This window comes from Nanorana parkeri, unplaced genomic scaffold (genome assembly GCF_000935625.1).
Source record: "Nanorana parkeri isolate BGI_ZX_2015 unplaced genomic scaffold, ASM93562v1 scaffold1893, whole genome shotgun sequence".
NCBI lineage: Eukaryota > Metazoa > Chordata > Amphibia > Anura > Dicroglossidae > Nanorana > Nanorana parkeri.
In genome coordinates, this window is record NW_017308161.1 from 202,306 (window position 1) to 212,108 (window position 9,803).

The window sequence follows — 9,803 nt, forward strand, 5'->3', positions numbered from 1 at the left end:
CACACCGCATGTAAAGGTACGTGGTATGTTTACATTCAGTTAGGAATCAATCACTCTACATGGACGCATCGATTGTGCATTCGGGGAGAGTGTCTTCTAACCGCATGTGATCATATCACATTCCATTACATGCGGTGTGCAGGAGTTTACATGGAGCTGCTATCACCTGATCATTAACTTGAATAGGTGACAACTGTCACTTGTAAACGCCAGATTAGGGATTTCTGGTGCAGGAAAACGCACGTTTCTGATGCAGGAATCCCTAATCGCACCTAAACCTACAGATATGAATAGGACCTTTATTGTGAGTATATTGGTGTCTGTAGTAAAGAGATTTAAACTTTTGGCGAGACAGAGTTACAGAAATTGTGATAGAAAAAATAAAAATGATAAAAAAGAGAAAGTAGACGGTAATAGCAAAATATGAGAGAAAGGATTTGAAGGTTAACAGATCTAATGAGGAGAAGCAATAAAAGGAAATAGCCAACCACATAAGAAATTATGTAATAGTACATAGATTTAAAAGGATAAATGAAATATGGGTACCTCCCTCAACAGTAAATAGATTGTACAGAAGAAGAAATGTTGATTAAAGGTATTATTCAATAAGAATAGAAGTTAGGTTTTATTCATTCTGGTGGGGTACACCTGAATCTATGGCTTTCAGCCAGTGGATTAAGAAATCAGGAACATGCGGGTGAGTATTTTTAAAACTATATACAAACCTCCCACAATCTTTTGACCATTTATTTTTCTCTAACACTGAAGGTCTTCTATTGAGTTATAGAAGAGAGGGTTATAGGGAGAATGGGGAACATGTAGGAGCAGGCTCAGAGTCAGGGGGAGGAGGAGTCATCAACAACCAGGCAGCAGAGGATCCAATTCAGCAAGCTGAAGCAAAGTCCAGGCTAGGGTTGAGATCAAATGGGCAGCAGAAGTACCGAGACAGCAGGAAGAAAGTTATGATTATGGCTGTAAGCCATAATCATCACAATTATGACAAATCACGGCTTGAATTATCTTGCTTTGCATGTAATGAGTCTCCTCATATATTAGTTTCACCTTTTTAAGTTGCATTAGTGAAATAAATTAACTTTGCACGATATTCTAATTATTCGAGTTTCACCTGTATATGAAATTCCGTTTTAAAGCACATTATCATATATTTTCTGATTAATGGGTTTAAGGGGTGGAAATAATGTAATGGACCTGGTTACGACAACTTATGTCTTAAAAGAGATAAAGGAAGATGGAAATGATAACCCATGGTCCTTAACCCACAAATTGCAAATGTTAAATTACATACCAGACCTCAGATGCAAATATACAGGTGTTTTAACTGCCTGGTCTCCTTAGTACTTAGCAGCCTTCCTGCGTTGAGGTAGCCAGTCCCAATCATTATTCTAGCCTGTAAGCAAGCACCAGGTTTGGGAAACACTCTCCTAATCTATTAGTGTGGTTTTAATTTTGAGGATACAAACTCTTTTACAAAACAAAAAATAGAAAAGTGTAGTTTGGCAAATGGCAATATGTGGCATAGGACATAAATCAAAATACAGTTTATTTCACACACACACATTTAGGCCTAACTACACATGCATACTGATGAGTCCAAAATGTTGGCTATATAGCCAACCGCCTTTTAGCACGCAGCGACTTATTCTTTGCTCTATGCTTACTTGGCTGGGGATTCCTAAGTAAATGGGCTGGGTGATGTCAGTGGTTGCTAAGGATGCAACCACTTAGCAACCAATGGCAGCAAGAAGCTGTCATAAATAATAGCAGTAGAAATATCATTATTATATTTGATGTTTGGTGCCCACTGCATGTAATAAATGTTCGATGTTCAAATTAACACCTAAAAAGTTCAGGCAACAAACTTGTTTTGAGACCAAACTTTGAGCTCACCCCTACCCATCCACTGTCCAAATTGCCAATGTGTTACCCACATTTTTTTTTAAGATAGCGTTGCCCACATATTTACATGACTGCCATTGTGTTTCTTGCATTTTTCAAGAATTTCTCATAGTTAACAGAGTTTAGTGGTATTATCCGTTTATTATTTATGTTACTATCATTGAACCCCTCTTGTAAATGACTGTTACCATCAAACCACATGCCTAAAAACTAATTTGGCTGCTCCCCCAGTTCACAGGTTTGGTGGTGCTTTAGTTGCGCTCTTTTCTTTTGGTTTAGCTGAGATTTTCTGACAATGAAAATGAGAAAAAAAACATTAAATGTATGTTTTTTATACCTAAAGTAATGTTTAAGACTTTATTAATATAGATTAGCTTGACCTCTGGCAATAATAATAATACAATATTTAGATATATTTTAACTATATTTAAATGTAAACAAAAATGTAACATTCGTTTGGAAAATACACAACTCTGCACCCAACAACCAAAGGAAGTGGTTCTGGGCAGTTATCCAGTATTATTCATCATAGACTTTCTCAGGAAAAGAAATGACCAGAGACAGTTCTTCAAAATGTCCATTTAGAATCTAATCTATGCATCATAACGAAGATATTTTGAAGTCTGGCTAACAAGACCTAAATTATTTCAAACAGTCTGTAGTTATTCAGTTTGGGTACTCTGGTCAGTTCAGTTACAGTCCAGCCGCCATACATAATCCACACAGTCGCACTCTTTGTTAGCATGATCTCAGCGTAAGACTGCACATAGACAAGAGAATAAATCATTGTCCCCATCACCTGAAATAATCTTATCAAAACTCACTAGACTAAGATGTTCTCATAAATAAATGTACATCAAATAAGGCATATTGTCCATGCATCATAACTTGAGATCTGGTGTGTTATATATCTGCCAATCTATATTGATGCCACATCTTCCTCTGCAATGTGCACATATAATATGGGTAATCAATTATACATTGTTCTTTTGTTAGTGTTTTTTTTTTGTTTTATAATAAATAAGGATTTTACACTATCCTGGCTTTCTAATTATTCAGATTGTATGAGAAGACAGCCGTGGAAGTTGTGGTATAAATGATACAGTATATGGTACAAAGGATTAGAGTTTGTGTTGTTTGGATGCAATGTCTGTTTTATAAGGTGTTTGATCACCTGCCAAGATGCAGATTCTTCAAATAAGTGTGGCTTGGTGCTACGATTAAGTTTGGAGGTGGAAGTCAGGTGCTATTTCTGTGCCACATCTGATGTTATAGTAGAATGAAACCATACTGCCAAATGGTTATTTCTATGGTTATAGCTTTAAAATAATATTAATGTTTACTTTGAATGAACATATTGTACTCATAGCAATATCCATGAATTCTGTATTTAAAATTACAGTAAAAAATAAGTTCAAGTACCTTAACTATTGACAAAAATGTGTATCACTCAGCTGTAGATCCTCCAATCATCTCTGAATTGGTGCTGACACTGTTCTTCCTTTTGGAGGGTGGCTACTTTTGTTCCCCACAGTGCCTGTGTGTGTTGTAAAGTAGCCACGGCTCCAAGCTTGCTCACATAATGGACTACAATCTCAATACAAATTAGTAAAGTAAACATGAGATTGTAGTCCATCACGGGAGCGAGCTTGGATTGGTGGCTACTGTACAACATACACAGGCACCATGAGGAACACAAGTAGCCACCCTCCAGTAGGAAGGACAGTGTCCGCATTAATTCAGAGATGCTTTGAGGATCTACAGCTGAGTGATACACAAATAAGATACATTTTTGTAACTAGTTAAGGTACTTGAATGCATTCTGAACATTTGGCTCTTGAGTTTAATGTCACTTTAAACATGTGTGTTTTATAATTTTAAACTATTTTATTAGACCTCAAAGTCATAAAAATAGCATCAAGTATCAAGGACATATGATGTAGACAATCCCTTGTAAAAATATCGTTTATGGCTGCTCAGTGAATTCTTTAAAATCCAGTAAATGCATCAACTGGTATACTTGTGCTGTCATGTGAACAGATTTCACAGATCGTGAAGTTTTGGCAGTACACGATATTACTTAGGTAACGGTACTAACTGTGTGCTTGATTTGATTATTGTTTAATGCATATAGACATTGAATCATCCTCCCATGTACAGTGTTAACCTGAGTGACTGGCAGATGGTTAAATCTGGCATGAATACATTTGAAATCTGGCAGGTATAATTCTGAGTGTAAAACTGGGATGCTACAATTGATGCCATTAGAGAAGTTTCTGATTACTAAAAGGTCCAGTGTATTGCCCAGCCAGAAACTACATTTTTCTTTAGCCCCACTCACTCCCTCGGAGGCCACACCACCAGCACTGTCCCCATTAGTCACTGAGGCACACATTCAGCTGCAGTGAAGAGTCAACAATATATGTTTTAGATGGAAACAAGGAATAGAGAGACTAATGCACGGTGCCCACTGCATATTTCTCTATAACTAATAGTTTAAGAGAATGTAACATTTACCCACTGACATGTGTAATATACTATGGAAGAATCATTAATGGTTAGAAAGGTGAAGGGAGAAGACAAGGTCTTGAAGGCCTTGGCAAATTGCCCAAGTTGTGATAATGCTTGCTGTCATAGCAAAGTGAGTTTGGTAGTATAAATTATGTTCACTATATACGTGTATATGCTAAACATAGACAATAGAATAATTTTGCTTTTATAATGAATAACTGTCCGAATTGGTATTTCTGCATTCCAGTCACATTTTATATCAGTAGCGATGGTTAAGCTCTGCAAGATGGTAATGAATGCCAACAAGCTTGAGCAGAAAATCTTATCTTCACGTGAGAGATTCATTTCAGAAATATTTAATGCATTCTAATTTTGGTACTTACCTTTAATTTGTTTTCTATTTTTTTACTGGCACTTAATTTTTGCTCTGCCAGGTGTGTCTCGTGTTATGGAATTTGCTTATATTTTTTTTCATGTTTTGACACAAAAAGCCCAATTTATGAAAGATCTATAAATGAAACAGTTATTTAAAAACATTTTTGCAGAGGATTGATTCCTAAAGCTCATATCAATCCTAAACATTTGGGGGTCAGCATGTTCAGCTGACCCGAAGTGCAGAAGGAGTTCGACTCAGCAACAACAACTGAAATGCTTCTCGCTGCTGTTCGGCCTATCATCATAGATGCCGAACAGCAGTGAGTGAATAGCCGAATGCCACCGAGCGGAGTTCGGCTCGACTATTCTGCCCAGTACCTCTGTGGTACCGAGCAGAATAGAAAAACAGTTAAAAAAGCAGAAAAAATAAAATAGAAAATGATTGGGCGGAGCTAGCAGTGACTGCTAGCTCCGCCCAACTGTTTTCTATTGGCCGGGTGGTTCTGCTGCCGTCAGAATAAAAAAAAAACATCATAGGATTGCATAGCTAGATGCCTATTGGCTATTTCACTTTTCAATAGCAAACTAGCTATTGCACCTGCCCTCTGCTGCTGTCAATCAAAAGAAGGGGACCTGATGGAGAACTGCAGGTCCCCCTCTGTTGATTGACAGCAGCAGTGGGCAGGTGCAATAGTTAGTTTGCGATTGGCTATTGCAAAGTGAAATAGCCAATAGGAATCTAGCTATGCATTCCTATGCTGGCTTTTTTTTCTGACTGAAGGCGGCCAGCGGTCCCCTGTCAGAAAAAAAAACAGATCGCAAGGAATGGTTTACTCTGCTCGACCTTTCCGGGAGAAAGTGTTTCTCTCCTGGGCGGCCGGGAGCCGTATTAGACTCCCAGAGCGTCTGGGAGAGGCTGATCTGTCATTACACACTGAGAACCCGGAGAGGCCTTTGTGATATCATGAGGCCAGAGTGTAGAGTGATGATGTAGGTAAGGACCGTCCTACTAGTTTTGGAGGCACTAGGAGCTTCTGAGGGACTGCTGATGCCCTGCTGGTGCCCTGTTGATTCAAGCATTTGCTTTACTGGTGGAATCACAGCTATTACACATGTTGGTTTAAATTAGCAATGCTGTAGAACTCTGAAAATGTGAGTCTGCATTTTTATAGCATGAATTTGAGATTTAATTAAAACAAAGTTACACCGTTTGTAGTCTTTTGATCTCATTCTGAGTCGCAGCATTGCTGAGTTGGAAGTCTGTTAGAAATAATGAAGAGATCTAAAGGTCCCCACACACCTTGCGATTATCGGACGATAATCGTATGCGATGGACTTTTCGTCCGATAATCGCAAGGTGTGTGGGCAGTGTGCGACCGACAGTACTGTACAATCGTACGACTTTCGTCTTTCGAGCATGTTCGAAAATTTCACGTTAGTCGTACGATGATCGTACGGTGTATTGTGTTGTCGTCCGTCAAAAGTCGTACGATTTGCAGCAGGCATGCGCTGATAATTCCGAAACGGAACTGGATGTTGGAAGACTGGACCACAGCCAAGCATCCTTCTCTCCTCCAGCACATTGCCCTGGGCCACTGGATGAAATATGTCAAACACGTCCGCAAAAGGCTCTGTAAATGTTTTACATATGTATGCGAAATGTTCACAGCAAACAATAGTGTCCTCCTCGTAAACCAAGAAATCCTTGACGCTTAAAATTGCTTTTTATTCTACCTACATATTATGTTCACCACACCATGGCAATGTTGCCAAAAACGGGTCGAAACATATAGGAATAACAAATGATAAGAAGGGTGGAATTTAGCAAGGTAGTTGTTACAAATGATATAATGCACACGGCGGTCCTTGATGTGCTGGACGTATCCCGAACCAGCGCAAGGCTGTCCGCGATACGGCGTCCAGGTACGCCGCAAGTCTGATCTGGGTGGATGATCTGTCCGATGACAGCCTTCAGCCTGTTGGCCAGAACCTTGGCGAGGTTTTGTAGTCCACGTTCAAGAGAGAGATGGGACGCCAATTTTTCAAGTCACATCTCTCCCCCTTACGTTTATACAAAATCGTGATCATCCCCTCCCTCAGCGACGAAGTCATTCTGCCCTCCACCACCATCTCCTCGTACAGCTCCAGCAGGTCCGGGCACACGAGGTCCCACAGCGCAACATAAAGTTCAACTGGGAGACCGTCGCAGCCCGGGGTCCTACCGAGCCTAAAGGATCTGACGGCAGAGTGCAGCTCCTCCAACGCCAAGGGAGAGTTAGTGGCCGACATACCTGCAGGATCAATAGTGTTAGTGATACCTGACAAGAACCTGTCGGCGGCCGTCTCGTCCGTGTCTTTCGGGGAGATGAGGTTGGTGTAGTAGCCGCTGACCACTTCCATCACAGCCTCCTTCCCCTTCTGGAGTGTTCCGGTCTCGTCGCGAAGCTCATACAAGGGAGTGTTTACGGAGTGGAGTTTCCTGAAAAAGAAAGAGTTACATTTCTCACCGTTCTCCACTTTGGAACGGAAAACAATTTGCCTGGATTCCTCCTCAAAGTGCGCTTTCATGCTCTTCTTGGTCTCCTCCAGGTCCTGCCTCACGTCCCAGCCGCAGTGTTGAAGGTCCTGCAGGTCCTCCTGAGTTCCCTCCTCCTGGCACACACTCGCTGGCGACCCCTTGCCTGAAAGAGTAACACAAGGGAGGGAAGGGGGGATCGCAGTCTCGTTCCCTGTGGGGGCTAAGCCTCTAGCCCAATAGCAGCAAGCAGGTGAAGTCGGGTTTTAAGCGACGATCCTGCAAGGCCGAGCAGAGGGTACCCCACAAGGACCAAATGGCTTGGATAGAAACAAGTGATTCTCAACGTCCTAGCTGGAGAGCAGAGACACCCCTAAGGGCTAAAGTCGATCCTACACTTGATCTTAGCCAAAAGGCCGAGAAGCGAATACTAATACTAATTCTACATTGGTACAATGGAGCACTTAAATAGCTAGAAAGGGTAAATGCACTAGTATCAGATCTCTACCCTCACTCACAGTTACAGGTTCGGGCCTAGTGCAATGCATGAACCAAAGAACATGAGGACAGCATGTTGCTGATTATAGTAAATAGTACTTACTTTTTTTCAGTATTTTGTGTATGCGAGCTAACTGCGTCGGCTCCCGTTTTTTGAGGTCACACCATCGATTCCTGAGCTACTCTGCCGACCTCTTCACACCCCATTTCTGCTCAATTAGAGATATCATCTTATCCAGGATCTTATGTTTGTGGACATTTTTGTGGTGATATCTCCCCTTGACACAGTCGTAGTCCAGTCGTTCCATGATCCAGACCAACTCCACCATTTCCTCCAGCTTCATACTTGAGGCTCGTTTGTTGATGTTTCAGGGTGCTGTGGCAGATGTGGAATTGTCCTGTGATGTAGACGGCCCCTCCATCTTCGTCCATTAATGGGTGCAATTCCAACGACCAATTGGTCGGTCACAGCTGACGTCACAAGGCGTGTTCGAAAACAGGCGCCGCGGAGAGGGGACCCGCGGACGTACGCAACGTCATTACGGGGCATGTATACATATGCTGACTCACAGACTGCGCGCCCTCCTTCGTCTGATTCAATTCAGTGGCATGCGTGGTGAGTGTTTCTCCGCGCGATGAACGATCATTTGGTCGGATAAAAGACGTAGTTGAACGCGGATTTTCGTTTAGAAAGTGCGGGAGCGATTCGCAGTAAGCAGCATAATGACATACTGCATTGCCACACATATAGCCACCTATTAGCTAAACGAATTGTAGATGTAACATGGGTCATGTCTGCAGTAGTCACTGATGATGGCTACCATTACATGCCATATTAGTTGATGTGAAGTTATGTGGGTCACATTTTTTACTGCAATATGGTATTAGTGTACAGGTGTGTGAAAACATGTTTTCGAACACGCCCTGTGACGTCAGGGACGAAGATGGAGGGGCCGTCTACATCACATCACTTCTCAAAGGATAGGTACCATAGCGGATTTGGAGTATGATTTTGTGATTGGAACTACAGCTATTGACATGGATGATCATTTAGGTATTGTGGACTGGTAACCTATGTACGTATATGGGGACCTGCAGAATGCTTGATTTTGCACTCCCACTATATCATGCATGCTGCATGTAATGAATCAGATGTACTGCTATATTGCACCCATGAACAGTAATTGACGTAGGCCATTCCTTGGCACATCACCCTCTCTTTAGGTCATTTGAGGCTTGTATGGGCTGGTCAAGGCCACTATCAATTCCTGCTTGCATGTGTTTGTGCTATATTTGGTTTGGTTTTTATTGCAATGAACCACATTCTATCTGTCTTTTACACAGGCACGATGTCTGACCGGTTTTCTAAACCAGACTTCCTTCCACAATTCATAGATCTTTACCATCAACTTCCATGCCTATGGAGAGTCAGTTCCCGTGACTATTGTGACCGTTCCAAACGAATGGAGGCATATAGTCAATTAGCTATATTGGCCCAGACCGTTTGCCCCAAAGCAGATATAAATTATGTGAAGCATAAAATAGCTAATATGAGAACGGTGTACAGAAAAGAACAAAATAAGATTGCGGCCTCAAAGAAATCAGGGGCAGCTGCAGAGGACGTGTACCAGCCACGGCTGTGGTATTATCAGTCACTTCGCTTTCTGGACGATGAGGAGGAAGCTCGCCCATCTATTAACAGCCTTCAAAGGCCACTTACTGATTCCACGGAAGGTGAATCCATCATTGAGGAGCCAAGTGAGGACTTGATACCAAATACCCAGGTGAGTGGCATTTTGCAGCCACAAATGAATCCTAATAAAACATTTATGTATAGGCAGCATGAGGAAAAGCAAGTACACAATGGTTAGGATGGGAATTATATATTCATGTGTTTTATTTCACAATGACATACAGGATTTCAAGACATGATGAGCATATTAGTATCAACCAAAAAATTTGACATGTTTTCACTCATGATGTACAT